General features: G+C 34.9%; 1 protein-coding gene across 6 annotated transcripts in view; it reads left to right on the forward strand.

The window, feature by feature from the left end:
* The window catches only part of PPP1R12A (protein phosphatase 1 regulatory subunit 12A), a 140,381-nt gene that overhangs the window by 35,495 nt on the left and 89,040 nt on the right, over positions 1-15,846 (forward strand). The gene's annotated exons all lie outside the window — the stretch shown is intronic.

The raw sequence follows: 15,846 nt of genomic DNA on the forward strand, positions 1-15,846 counted from the left end.
CCCTCATAAATGGGATTAGTGCTTTTATAAAAGAGGCCCAAGGGAGCAGCTTGCCCTTCTACCATGAGAGGACACATCTGTGAGTCAGGAAACAGGCCCTCACCAGACACCAAATCTGCCAGTGCCTTGATCTTAGACTTCTCAGACTCCAGAATGTTTACTGTTTATAAGCCACCCAGTTTATGGTATTTTTTTATAGCAGCCCATACAGACTATGACATATACTTTTTTTTTTCCATTTTATTTTTTCTTCCTCTACTATATGTTCATATTTGTTGTTTTAGGCCAGACTATAAAGGGCTGATTCGTGTTCAAGGATTGGCAAGAAAAGTTTAGTTGCAGCACAGAATTGTACCAAAATAACAAGCAAAATAATACAAAGGATATAAACCAGATAAAGATATAGGGATATGAGTGGATATTGTTTCCCAGGGTCTCCCTAGTTCTTCATGTGTTGGTGGTCATTGTAGCTTACTTGGAGTGAGGAACCCACTAGCGGGGAGGAGCTCAGAACCCAGATTTTGTTGGTTTTGTGTCATTAGGCTGGTGGGGAAAGGAGGAAGGAGAGAGCCCATCAGCCTCCTCTTCTACATATTACCAATAGGCCATTCCTTGCTGTGACATTCATTTATTAGGGCTCTATTCTCTACTACCTTTTTGGGCCTACAGTTGGCCTGGATGTGTCCCCTCAACAGTTGTCATACTGTTTTTCGGTATCCTTTTAGAGATAATCTGATGATATATGAACAAATATACATATATGACACATTAGTCAGAGACTTTACTCATGTTTTACATTTGTGTTTTTCACTGGGCAAAATATCCAGGAATTTGTTCCATATTAGTCCATAAATTAGTTTTTTATTGATTGGACATTTAAATTGTTTCTAGTCTTACACTTACCAGAATTTAGTTAATAATTTTGTACATGTGTGAGTACATCTGCAGAATAAATTCCCAGAATTCAATAGCAATGTCAAAGAGTATGTGCATTTGAAATTTTGAAAGATAGGACCAAATTGTTTTGGGATGTTATTTTATCTTTTGCTCCTTTTGTCTAGTTGTAGAGCCTGCTGGTTAGGGGCACAGATGGTAAAACCAGACTGCTGGGTTAAAATCCTGATTTTGCCAGTTACCAGCTTTTAAATGTTAACATAGTATTGATAATAGTTCTTACTTATTGGGTTGCTGTTAGGATTAAGTGAGGTGTAATACACGTAAAGTATCTAGAATAGTTCCATGGCATATACAAAATCGCTATAAAAGAGTTAGTGTTTATTTAGGAGAAGAGTTGTGTAAAATCTGGCTTCACCCTGCCGTTTTTGCTAGGAAGTGTTTAACTCCTTAAAATCCTATTTTCCATTTTCCCTTTGCTTCCATAGAACTACACTTGTATTTCTTTCCCTCCTACTTCCTCAGACTGCTGCTTCTCAATCTCCTTTTTTGTTTCCCCTTTCTTAAATACTCCTGGCCCTCTGAGTTCTGACATAAGCTTTTCTTATCACATTTTACAGATGCTGCTTGTGCCTTGTCATTTATTCCTCCAGCTTCAGTACCATGAATATCAGTGGTTCTAAATCTAGTGTATTTTACAAGTTAGATGGGGGAACTTTAAAATGGTAATTCCTCCTATTAAAAAAACCACTTTGGCATATATTCTTCTAGACTTTTCATTAGGCATTTCAAAGGCAAGAATTGATACATATTCTTTTGTAACCTTTTTTTTAATTTAAGTGGATGAAATAGTAAGTAGAAGCTTTTATTTCTTTCCCTGAAACTAAAATTTTCTCATTAATGTGTTTATTGATTAATCTCTTCTGGATCAGTTTGTAAATCACATCTGATAAAAGACAGAATTTAACAAGAAAACATCTACCTGTAGCAACCTTTCTACCTATCTGTAGAGCTCAAACAGTACTGATACCTTGCATGAAATTTTCTCTAACAAGCTTTCTTTAACTGATCTCTACTCACATACTGACTTTTATTTTGCCGTAATGCTTTTCAGTTGCATAGTATTTTTCTACTTATCTGCTTGTCTTTTTTCCTAATTAAATTTTGGGCATCCTGCAGACAAGATTGATTGTTTTGGTCCATCAACAAAAATTTATTGAAATAGCACTGTTAGGTATTATGGAGCATATAAGGCACTTTCTGTTCTTAAGGATCTGTAATCTGGCTGGTAGAAAAGACTGTAAACACATGAAACAGTAATAAAAGCAGCATGTCTCACAGTACTTTACACAGTTTTGCGTACACATATACACACTAGGTCATAAATGCCTACTTATTAAGTAGAAGTTAGTATTTTATTTTGATTCACTCCATGTGTATTGTGTATTAAATACTCACCATATGCCAGGCACAGTGCATAAAGGAAAGAAGGAGAATATGCCCTCTAGTGCTGGTCTTTGTATCTACCAAAATGGATGGTTCATTCGTTGTGTTGTAGGTTATAGGCAATCAGTAAAAATTACTCATGAGAGAATGATGCTAAAGTTCAGTATATTTTATATCCCTAAGGATTCTAAACTCAAGCAGAAATGCTGTTCCCTTACTAAATCCCCAAATAAAATTATTGGCCTCTAAAAATCTAGGTTCAACATACTGATTTATAGATCTTTATCAATAAAGGAAATAACAGCTGTGGAACAAGAATAGATAAAGGACATATTTTAATATTTGAATATTTATGTTTGCCAGTTTTTGGCATTCTCATTCAAATACATAGTATTTATTGAGTGAATGTTTAAACGGTAATTAAATTACTTTTCCCTTAGAAACTTTCATTATCCTTCTTTTTTTGTCTCAGAGATGTTTTGGTCAGTTTTTTTGTTTTGTTTTGTTCCCTGTTTTTTGTTTTTGAGACAGGGTCTTGCTCTGTTGCCCAGGCTGGAGTGTAGTGGCATGATCATAGCTCACTGCAACTTCTAACTCCTGGGCTCAAGCAGTCCTCTCAGCCTAGCCTCCTGAGTTGCTAGTTCTACAGGTGTGCACCACCATGCCCAGCTAATTTTTTTTTAAATTATATTTTGTAGAGATGGGGTCTGGTTATTTTGCCTAGGTAGGTCTTGAATTCCTGGTCTCACGTGGTTTTTTTATAGCTTGTATTTGCCATGTCTAGTTCATCAATCAACAAATATATATTGTGTATTTTCTGTCAGGCATTGTATCTCCTATAATCTCTCTAGGATACTATACATAAGCCTGACTCTTTCTTTGAATAAAGAATTTCCTGTGGTCTAGCCATTGTGTATAATTTGTTGGATTTATTGCCCTGATCATTTTATCATTTTAATATTTGACTTATTATGAAGACAGGTTTCTATTTTTACATCTAGTTTTCCTACCTTATATGATAAGAGAGTAGAAAGGTGAGAAAACTTCAATTTAAGTGTAATGCTGAACTCTCTTGTTTTCATAACTATAGTAGATGGCCTCCTAAAATTATACATGCCCATTTATTTGCCAGTCTTTTAATGCAAGACCAAGGTGTTTATTTTTTATTATTTAGTATAGGAGTACTTTTCAAGTTCTTCGTTGTCTTTCTTGTATAAACCACACCCATAATTCTTTCTTTGAAATGTTCAGCTTTAGTTTTCTTTAAAATAGAACAAAAACATTGCATGGACATTATCCAGTTCAGTTCCTCTTTATACGTACTCGCAGACATTTATGTCACCCTGAATGCTGAGGGCATGAAATATTTTCTAGTATATCTACAAAAAAGCTCCTACCAGTTGAATTTTTCCTAAGAGTCAAAGAATTGTTTCTGTGAAGTGGAAATTGACTAAGAGAACGTCTATATTCAAATTTGTTTATTACCTATCAATAATTTAACTGTGTTACTAATGATTAGGCACAAATTATAAGCATTTTAGGTAATTGACTATAATTACATTTTCACCTAAATTGCTATAATTATTTTTATACACAATTCTTTTCTTTTGCTTTGCTCTTCTGCATCATATATAATTTGTATGAATGAGCTTACAGAAAAGTTTGTTTGAAGGAGGTTTGTAATCCCTAAGATTTTTTTTTGAGACAGAGTCTCGCTTTGTTGCCCTGGCTAGAGTGAGTGCCGTGGCATCAGCCTAGCTCACAGCAACTTCAAACTCCTGGGTGCAAGCGATCCTCCTGCCTCAGCCTCCCAGGTAGCTGGGACTACAGGCATGCGCCACCATGCCCGGCTAATTTTTTCTATATATATTTTTGTTGGCCAGATAATTTCTTTCTGTTTTTAGTAGAGACGGGGTCTCGCTCTTGCTCAGGCTGGTCTCGAACTCCTGACCTTGAGCGATCCACCCGCCTCAGCCTCCCAGAGTGCTAGGATTACAGGCCTGAGGCACCGTGCCTGGCCCCTAAGATTTTCTTAATAAATCTTTTAAAACTTAGTCATCCTTTTAGAAATCATTGGTGGGTGGGACTTTTACCAAAAATGGTACTAATAGGAATATTTGACAATTCTTCACCATTTAACTTTGTTTCGTAACTTACAGAGGGATGAAAACATATTCTAAAATAAGAATATAAAAAAGAAAAAAATAGTTTAAATGGGGAAGATTTAGCACATGGATATTTATATAAACATGATAGTGCTTAACTGTTTGATTATATGTGCTATATATAATAATTCACATACTTCTCATAGCAAACTTTTGAGATAGTGTGTTTTATTATTATCCTAATTTTCCAGAGGAAACTGGCATATAGGATGAGGAGTTTACCTGAGGACAGCCAGCCAGTAAGTGGCAGAACTGGATTAATCCTAGACAGTCTGAACAAAAACACTTTCATGGAAAGGAATATAACAGTGTTAGAATTTATTTCAAATACTACTAATTTTGTGATTGGACTCAGATTATGTTTGTTTAAACACATTTGTTTTGGTCTATTTTAGGAATAAAATTTAATGATTTTTCAAGCGACACATGCCCCACCCAAAATCTATCTTTAAAACATGAACTCTATCTGCTTTGAGCACTGTGTAGCACCTTTATTCAACTCTTTGTTATCAGGCTTCTCAACTTTTTCCTTATAAACATGTGTGGAACAAGAAAAACAGAAGTTTTGAACTAGTTTGAATTAGTTTACAGCTCAAGTTGACAAAGCTGCTTGTACCTAGAATTAAATGACAGAAGTATCTTTACACAACCATCTATTATTGGTAATTGCTCTGGATATACATTCAAGAAAAACCTAAAGATAAACTGTGTCAGATAAGATTTTGGAATTGTATTTGACTCATTCTGTTTCTTTCCTTATATGGCTCAATAAACTGACCAAATTTAGTCAAATATTTTAAGTCAGCAAGTCATGTGTCTCTTAATGTGCTGCATGTGTTAGCTTTTGATTCTCTTGGCAACAGTATTTTTATGGAGATGCCTTGCCAATTTCTTGTATATACTTTGTAAATGTTCAGTAGAACAGTTTGAATGAATTCAGGGTCATATATGTACGATGTATATTTTGTGAGAATACTTTTTTTCCATTTTTTTTTGAGACAGGGTTTTGCTCTGTTCACCAGGCTAGACTGCAATGACGTCATCATAACTCACTGCAACCTAAAATTCCTGGGTTTAAACCATCCTCCTGCCTCAGCCTCCCGAGTAGCTGGGGACTACAGGCACACACCATCATGACTGGCTAATTTTTCTATTTTTTGTAGAGATAGGGTCTTGGTATGGTGCTCAGGCTGGTTTCGAACTGCTGCCTCAAGCAGTCCACCCACTTTGGCCTCCCAAAGTGCTAGGATTACAGGCATGACAATACTTTTAGTATTTAATTTATATTAGAACATTTCAAAAACATATTACATTTATAAACAAAAAAGAACAAGCAGACTTAACATTAACTGCTTTAGGTATTTTTATTGGTGTTTCTTATGTTATATTGAATTAAAAGCATAAACATTTAAAAATCAAAATGAGCATTCCTATATGTTAATCTTTTTCAAAGAGCCAGAGTAATCACCTTTTTCAAATGGAGAAGCTTTAAAGATTAACAGTTTGTCCTGAAAATTTTTTATCCTCAGTGTCACGATTACACATAAGATGGCAAATAAGACTCTATTCTGGATCATGCCTACGTTTCTCCTCACTGTATTCAGCTTTGCATCTTTATATACCAGAGCTATTTTTCACTTGTTCTTGTGTTAAACTCAAGTGTAAAGCCTTCTTTAGGAAATATTTCCTAAGTACCATCATTGCTCCTTAGTTCTCCTTTTCTGAGCACTCACAATAACCAGTGGATATGTCTATAATTACTTACCTTATTTCTTTTGATGTAATCGTCTGTATATTTGTCGTCTGTACTAGATGGTGAATGTCTTGAACTTTCTATTTCCAGCTCTCTACTGACTGAATAAAATACCACAAATTTTTTTTTTTTTTTTTTTTGGCCAAGCAGAATATACCGATCATGATTTAATCTTAACTCTTTTCTTATTTTTTTCATAATCATTTCTCTTATGCTTTCTCCCTGAGTGATTTCAAGTCCCATTGTTTTAACTATTACCTCAATGCAGATAATTTCCAAATTGTTATTTTCATCCCACATTTTTTTTCAGAGCTTCAGATCTGCATGGTTAGATAGGGGTACTGGGACCTATAAATTCAGCATATGCAAAGCTAATAAAATCATCTCTATTTCTTTAACCTGCTCTTTGAATCTGTGGTATTTATCTTAATGAATGGCTTCTCCCTCCCTCTCACCCTTCATATCCAGTCTTTCATTAAGCCTTGCATTTGTCTGTTAAGTTTCTCTTTATGTAGTTCCATTCTAAGTACAGGCATTCCTCGGAGATATTGTAGATTCAGTTCTAGACCATTGCAATAAAGTGAGTCACCCAAATTTTTTGGTTTTCCAGTGTATATAAAAGTTATATTTACACTATACTGTAGTCTATTATGTGTGCAATAGCATTACATCTAAAAAAACAATGTACATACCTTAATTTAAAAATACAGTATTGTTAAAAAGTGCTGATGATCATCTAAGCCTTCAGCGAGTTATAATCTTTTTGTTGGTGGAGGGTCTTGCCTTGATGTTGGCTGCTGACTGATCATAGTGGTAGTTGCTGAAAGTTGGGCTGGCTGTGGCAATTTCTTAAATTAAGACAACAATGAAGTGGGCTGCATCAATTGATTCTTCCTTTCTCAAAAGATTTTTCTGTAGCATGTGATGCTGTTTGATAGCATTTTACCCACAGTAGAACTCCTTTCAAAATTGGAGTCAGTCCTCTCAAACCCTGCTGCTGCTTTATCAACTAAGTTAATGCAATATTCTAAATTCTTTGCTGTGTTAATAGTGTTCACAGCATCTTCACCAGGAGTATATTCTATCTCAAGAAACCACTTTCTTTGCTCATCTATAAGAAGGAACTCCTCATCCATTCAAACTGTATTATTAGATTGCAATAATTAAGTCATACCTTCAGGCTCCACTTCTAATTCTAGTTCATTTGCTATTTCCACCACATCTGCAGTTATTTCCTCCACTGAAATCTTGAACCCCTCAAAGTCATTCATGAGGGCTGGAATCAACTTCTTCCAAACTCCTGTTGTTGTTGATATTTTAACCCCCTCCCATGAATCATGAATGTTCTTAGTGGCATCTAGAATGGTGAATCCTTTTCAAAAGGTTTTCAATGTAATTTGCCTAGATCCATCACAGGAATCACTATCTATGGCAGCTATGGCCTTATGAAATGTATTTCTTGAATAATGATACTTAAAAGTCAGAATTACTTCTTGATCTATGGGCTATAGAATGGATGTTGTGTTAGCAAACATGCAGACAACATTAATCTCCTTGTACATTTCTGTCAGAGCACTTGGTGACCAGATGCATTATCAGTGAACAGTAGTATTTTGAAAGGAGTCTTTTTTTCTAAGCAGTAGGTCTTAACAGTAGGCTTAAAATATTCAGTAAACCATGGTGTATACAGATGTGCTGTCATCCAGGCTTTGTTGTTCTATTTATAAGAAAGCAGGCAGAGTAGATTTAGTGTAATTCTTAAGGGCCCTAGGATTTTCTGAATGGTAAATCAGCATTGGCTTCAACTTAAAGTCACTAGCTGCATTAGCCCCTAACAGAGGGTCTACCTGTCCTTTGAAACCTTCAAGCCAAGCGTTGACTTCTCTTCTCTGTGAACGTCCTGATTGGCATCTTATTTTATTAATAATAGAAGGCTGTTTCATCTACATTGGAAATCTGTATTTTAGTGTAGCTACCTTCATCAGTTATTTTAGCTAGATCTGGATAACTTGCTGCAGCTTCTCCATCAGTACTTGCTGCTTTACCTTGCACTTTTATGTTATGAAGGTGGCTTCATTCCTTAAACCTCATGAACCAACCTCTGCTAGCTTCTAACTTTTTTTCTGCATCTTCTTCACCTCTCCCAACCTTCATAGAATTGCATGAGTTAAGTCCTTGCTCTGGATTCAGCTTTGGCTTAAGAGAATGTTGTGGCTGGTTTGATTTTTTTCTATCCAGACCACTATAACTTTCTCTATATCAGCAATAATGCTTTCTTATCATTTGTGTGTTCACTGGTGTAGCACGTTTAATTTCCTTCAAGAGTATTTCCTTTGCATTCACAACTTGGCTGTTTGGCACAAGAGGCCTAGCTTTTGGCCTGTGTCAGCTTTCAACATGGCTTCCTCCCTAAGCTTTAATCATTTTTAGCTTTTGATTTAAAGTGAGAAATGTATGACCCTCTTCCTTTCATTCGAACACTTAGCGACCATTGTAGGGTTATTAACTGACCTCATTTCAATGTTTTGTGTTTCAGGGTATAGGGAAGCAAAGGAAGAAAGAGAGAGATGGGGGAATGTCCGATTGGTGGAGTAGTCAGAATACGTGTTTATTGATTAGTTTGCTGTCTTCTGGGCATGATGTGCCCCCAAACAATTACAATGCAACATCAAAGATCACTGATCACAAATCACCTTAACAGATATAATAATAACGGAAAAGCTTGAAATATTGCTAGAATTACCAAAATGTGACACAGAGACTCAAAATAAGCACATGCTATTGAAAAAGTAGCACCAATAGACTTGCTCAATAGGGAGGTGCCACAGACCCCCACTATGTAAAAAAAATACAATATCCTCTAAACTCAGTAAAGCACAATAAAATAAGGTGTGCCTTTATCTGCTGTTGCTTAATTCAGGTTCTTTCTTCTTCATATTGCTTCTGTGAACTTTCTGAAATACTGATCTGATCATGTCACCCCTCTGCTTAAAAACTAATGATGACTTTTTCAAATATTGTCTTCTTGAAATTCTAAAATGTTTTCTTCTACCTTGTCCTGCTTAACTGAGCTACGGTTACTGATGGGAGCATAGCAGATTCTGTTGGTGTGTTGGAGTAGAAAGAGGTTGAAAACCATCTGTAGTCAAATCCAGTCATCTTTGCACTATATTCAGACCTTTCATTACCTAGCCTTATCCTGTATTATACCTTACAGATAAATATACCACTGGATGATTTGCTGATTGTTTATTCCATGCATTTTTAAAATCGTTAGTGCCTTTGCTTAGTGAGGTTCCTGCCAGTTGAATTGCTACTTGAACTCCTATGTAATCTTCAAAACTTTGCTCAAATACACACTTTTTATTGGGACCTATATAGACCCTCTTAGTCACAAAAATATCTCTTTATGTCTTCAATGTTATTTTTGTATTTTCTACCCACTGCTCTTATGGCTCTTATGTGATAATTGTTATTTATGGACTATCCTATGTTATAATGTGATGTTTTTCCTTCTCTGTATTCCTAGGGCCTTGGCATAAATACTTTTCAATATATATAATATGAAGAATAGCTAAAGGAATTAGGGATATTTAGCCTAAAAAAAAGAATATGTAAGAATTCTTAGGGGAAAAAAAATTTCATAATATTTAAAGGTTATCAGTTAAAAGAGGGATTCCATTTGATATGTGGAGCTCCAGAAAGCAGGGGTTAAAAGTTACAGGGATACATATTTTAGCATAAACAGCTTAGAAGAAAATAAGTAAATTGCCTTATACTATAAGTAATAATAGTAGCTTTTCAATAATGTGTCCTATTACTTTCTTATTTTAATATTTAAATTGAGGTATAATTTATGTACAATGAAGAACCTAAGATTTAAGTGTATGATTCAGTGAATTTTTGCATATGTATATGCCTGTGTAAAAATCACCCCCAAGAAATAATAGGGAACATTTCCAGCCCCTCAGAAAGTTTCATCATGTCCCTCCTGTCATTTCCCAACAGATTTAACCATGGTTCTGAGTTCTATCACCAAAAATTACTGTTACCTGGAAATCTACAGCATGTATCCTAGTGTATCTGCCTTCTTTCACTCATCTGTATATCTGTGAACTTCATCCATGTTGTTGAAGATAGTGTTTTGTTTTTTTTGTTCGATGTTCTTTTTTATCAACGTATTAAATTCTGTTACATGAATGGGATCTCCCCATACACACATATACCCCCACCCTGTGTATTTATCCATTCTATACAACTTTAGTATATACCATCAGATGGTTTTTTGAAGTGGTTGCTTGAATTTCACACTTTCATCAGGAATTTGGTTGTTTCTCCACATTGTAGTAGATTTAATGCTTTTCATTTAAGAGTCAAGTTTTTAATTTTCTTTTTACATAAACACTGCCTATTCATTGTGGACATTTTGAAAATGAAGGAAAATTTAAGGAAGAAAATAAAAATTATAATCTCACAACCAATGACTTTAACCTTTAGAACATATTCTTTTAGCTTTTTCGTGTGAATATTTTTTTAGTAAAGTTGGAATCATATTAAGCATCTTTTCTTAAAAGCTTTATATTGTGGGCATTTTCCCATATCTTTTTATCCTTTCCCATATCCTCATTTGCATCGTTTTAAAAATACTAAATACTCCTATGGCCATACCACCCTGAACACACCAGATCTCATCTGATCTTGAGTGCTAAGCAGGGTCAGGCCTCGTTAGTGCTTGAGTGGGAGACTGTGTGGGAATACTGAGTGCTGTAGGCTTAAAAAAACAAACAAAAAAAAAAAAACCTAAAAAACCTAAATACCCTTAATATATCATGGTCCTTTCCCCATATCCCTTTACAAAGAATCATATCTTGTTTGCTTGACATTATTCTTCATTTAAAAAAATAATATTTGTACTAAATACATTAAGTAGAGATTTTTATTTTTATATTGATGATAAAAAGTCAGAATGCCGTTTTGGAGAACATGAGATTTAAAAGAGGTTGAGAAAAAAGACAAGTGGAATTTAATCAATATCTTTTCTCAAGGAAAATTAATGATTACTCTTATAAACAGGTCTAATATTATTTCAGGTCACTGTGAGTTATTAGCTCATTTCAAATAACATTTTATAAACTACTCTCTAGTAGAATTTTGATGTTTCTTTTGTTATTAGATAGCTATGTTTCTCAAATCTCTTCTACTCGTTACTCCTTTAACCACTACTCCGTGGAAAATACATAGTTCTTTTCTCAAGCAATATATATTTAAAATCCATATGAATGTTACTTACTTATTCATTTATCATCTTCTATATGTAAGGTATGTTCTGGGTACTTTGGAACCCTGCTATAAGGTTACTTATAACTTTTTCCAGAAAGAGGAATCACGAATACATAAGAATTTTAAACATGATAGGGAATTTTAGTGATTTATAACTGCCCAGCTTCTTCCTTTCACTTGCAATATGAAGACATCAAAGCCCAAAAAGATTTAAGTTAGTTTTCCACAGCCACAGAATTTGTGGCAGAGCCAGAACTATAACCTAAAAACCAAAAGCTATGATTCCTTCTCAATGCTTTTCCACTTTAGATGTATTGTTAATATATAGTGCTTTTCTTGACATAAACTTTGTCATTTTCCTCCTTAGGTGAATGCTACAAAAAGCATTTCTTTTGCTTCTGTGGCAGGTAAAAGAAAATTGGTTTCATTTATACAATAAGTACTTATTAAGTACCTAGAATTTGTGATATCTTGTTGTGGAGACTGCAGATAGATGTGAAGTATGTTAATAAACTAGGAACATCTGTGAAAAGCAGTGTGATAAGTGTGTCAAGAACTTACTTTTTATAATCTGAGACTCTGTTAGGATCTCAGCTCTATCATTTCTTGTCTGTGTGACTTATTCAAGCTACTCATTCTCTTTGAATCTTAGCTTCCTCCTGCATTCATTCATTCATTCATTTATTTGTTGAGCCCCTACCACATGCCAAGAACTTTGTAGGGTGCTGGAGATATAGCAAAATTCCTGCTTTCATCAAGCCTTCATGCTGGGCGTAGGATAAACAGATGATAAACAAATAAATAAACAAAATATATAGTATGTGATATGGAGAAAAATAAAGCAGATAACTCAGGTTGTAAAATGGTGGGCCAGGGTGTTGTAATTTTAATATGGTGGCCAGGAAAGGCATTAACCATAAAAGTGACAGTGAAGCAAAGACTTCATTTGCAAAATGTGGTTACAGGTATATCTCACTTACGCGTTGCTGGTATATAATGCTGAGTCATTATATCTGATTAGCCAACCCCAAACTGCTCTTTCTTAGGTTCAAAGGGCAGTTAAGAAGCTCTTTTGTGTTTTTTCCATCAGTTACACTCTCTCTTTCTGCCATTAATATTCTGGTTTTTTGTTGATGTGTTTTCATTCTGAGAAAATAGTTTCTTTACCGAAACATAAACAAACAGGAACTTCCTTGAGTGGTTAAGTACAGGCTAGGTGTTAACGTGCTAGTGTTAAGCCTCTTTTAAGGGGATGGGAAGGTAATGCTCTATGTGTAGCAAAATCTATTAAAACCACTTTTTTACAACACATTAATCTTTATTACTTTCAGTAGCTACTTAAAATGTCTTTCTGGTTTCTTAATAAACTTGATTTTTTAAATACATTTAGAAGGGTGGGTAGCTCATCAATTCTCCAACAGAGATGTCTTGGCAATAAAATGAAGAGGATAGTATAAATTAATATATCTGCTAATCAATCGTATTAGAACCAGTTTTAAAGAATGTAGAGAGGATAGTCATCAGCCCATATACTCTTAGTTGTGTGTCAGTTCTTTGCTGATCGTAGATAAGAAACAGCAGCTGATTAGCTTAATATATCCCTTTTTCCCCAAATTAGAAAAAAGCCACTTGCCCCTCTGAACAAAGAGTAATGTCTCATGAATTAGGAAAAAACCCCTTTCACAGAGGTCCTTGAATGGATTTCATCCCGTCTTCCCAACTCCCAAAATCAAATAAAATACCTTTGTGCATGACACAGACTTCACATTCTTAGGTAGGAGTCCTGGTAATACAAGCATCTCCACAGGGACTATCTTATAATGATTATGAATGGTACCGATTTCAGAAAGCCTCCCCAGAGTAAATAGAGTATGTCTATGAATACAACCTATCTAATAGGACATTTATAAAGTGTTTATATTGTATTTATCACATATATGATAGTTTGAATACCCCTAATTTAGAAATCTGAAATACTCCAAAATCCAAAACCATTTGAGCATTTCAGATTTCAGATTTTCAGATTAGGGATGCCAAAGTGATATAATGCAAATGTTCCAGAATCCAAAAAAAAAAAAAAAAAAATTCTGAAATCAAAAACACTCTGGTCCCAAGAATTTTGGATAAGGAATATTCTAACCTATAGTACATTTTCAGTACATAGTTCCTTTTAGAGAACTGTTTTTTAATTTAAAAAGTTAAGATATTATATGTAAATAATCACAGTATGGGAATATGTATATATAATTAGCCATAATACAATGAGCTAACTATTGGCTGTCATGAGAGTTCCCTACATTAGTTTTGGAGAAATTACTTCCAGCTGGCTGAACAGCTTCTTGGTTAGGGTGACATTTGTGCTAGGCCTTGAAGGATGGGAAGAATTACTGTATGCATTGTCTTATGGAGCAGACATTTAATGAGTGAAAGTGAATAAAGGCACCAAAGCTAAAAAGCATGGACTATAAATAGAGAACAGCGAGGAGTCACACTAACTGGATAAAGAGTATACATTTGAAAAATATGTACTTATAGATAACTTTCTGCATGCTAGCCCCTGTTCTAGGTGTTGTTCTCTGGTGATGGGCAAGACAGACAAGTTTCGTTTTCTATGGAGCTTACATTTTAGTAGAGGTAGAAAACATATAAATAACTGTGGATATTGGTGTTATTGACAATAGATTGATGATAGAGTAGAGGAAATTTTTTTTTGGTTTTTTTGCTTTTTTTAAGACAGGGTCTCACTCTGTTGCCCTGGCTAGAGTGCACTGATGTCATCATAGTTCACTGCAGCCTCAAACTCCTGGGATCCAGCGATCCTCCTACCTTAGCTTCCTGAATAGCTGGGACTACAGGCGCTTGCCACCATGCCAGGCTAATTTTTCTTTATTTCTTGTAGAGACAGGGTCTCGCTTGTCTCGAACTCCTGGTCTCAAGCAGTCCTCCTTTCTCAGCCTCCCAGCACTGGTGCTGGGACTGCAGGAATGAGCCACCACGCCCGGCCTTAGAAATTACTTCAAAAGGATGTCCAGGAAGGCCTTTCAGAAGAAGAAACATCTGCATGGAGACTTGTGTGATGAGAAGGAATCAGCATGCCTAAGTCTGGGGGCAGAGCATTCCTGACAGTGAAAACAGCAAGAACAAAGGCCTTGAATTGAAGTACCTAGATGAGGAATAGAAAGGTGCTCGCTGTAGCTGGAGCAAAGTGATCTTAGGAACAGCTGTGGAGAACAATAAGTACCTTGGAGAGGGTTTTTGTGAGGATAATGTATATAAATCAGTAAAATAGATAAAGCACTTCTCACCTGGCACAAATAAGCATTAATAAAAGTTCCCTTCTTATTTACTATAGAGCTGTGGCTCTCAAAACTTTTCATCTGAGGACCTCTTTATACTCTTAAGAATTATTGAAGATTCCAATGAGCTTTTGTTTCTATAGGTTGCATGTATTAATATTTACGATTTTAGAGGTTAAACTGAGGATTTAAAATATTTATTAATTCTTTAAAAAATAATATTTACTTGCCCTTGTTACATAGAATGCATTTTTAATTATAATCACTAATTCATTTTTTTCTTGAAAGTTAGAATTTATCATTGGTAACAAATATACTGTTAGTTGCTTTTCTTGAAATAACAGACTCATTTTGTTTATTTTCAAGAAAATGTCTGCCCAAAATCAAAGTTACATTAACCATAGTTTGTCATTGAAGTGGAAATAATATTCCATGGAAAGGCAGCTAGTTCAGCTTGCCAACTCAGTCTCACAAGTGCTTTTCCTCAAAACAACCATCTTTCTTGGAAGAAGTGCTTTAATGCATACTTCCTATCTTATTCCACAGAATACTAAAAAGATGTCTATAAGGGGTCAGGATTTAATAAATACTGCTTTTCCGGGACATTCATGAGTAAAAATAGCTTTTAAAACAAAAACTGAGTATATAATGGTCAATACAGTGACTGTTAATAGAGGTTTTTGGTGTTTTTTTGTTTGTTTGTTTGTTTTTTGCCACTGCCTTGTGTTGTGCTTTTGACCCATCAAGTGCACATGTCAATGAAGTAAAAAAGGGAAATAACATCTCAGTGTTATTTTGAAAATAATTTTCATCTTGTCACCTCTCTGAAAGGATCTTACATTCCCCCTCCCTCCAACAGACCACACTTTGAGGTCCACTGCCATAGAGAATATTATTAGTACTTACTTAAAATGTTTTGATTGTTTTCATTTAATATTGTTTTGCTAATTGGGTTGCCATAAAGAGTCTAGTTATGTACAGTACTGTTCTATGTGTGTTTAAGCAAGGACTC

The sequence above is a fragment of the Lemur catta genome, chromosome 6 (assembly GCF_020740605.2).
Source record: "Lemur catta isolate mLemCat1 chromosome 6, mLemCat1.pri, whole genome shotgun sequence".
In the NCBI taxonomy this organism is placed as follows: Eukaryota; Metazoa; Chordata; class Mammalia; order Primates; family Lemuridae; genus Lemur; species Lemur catta.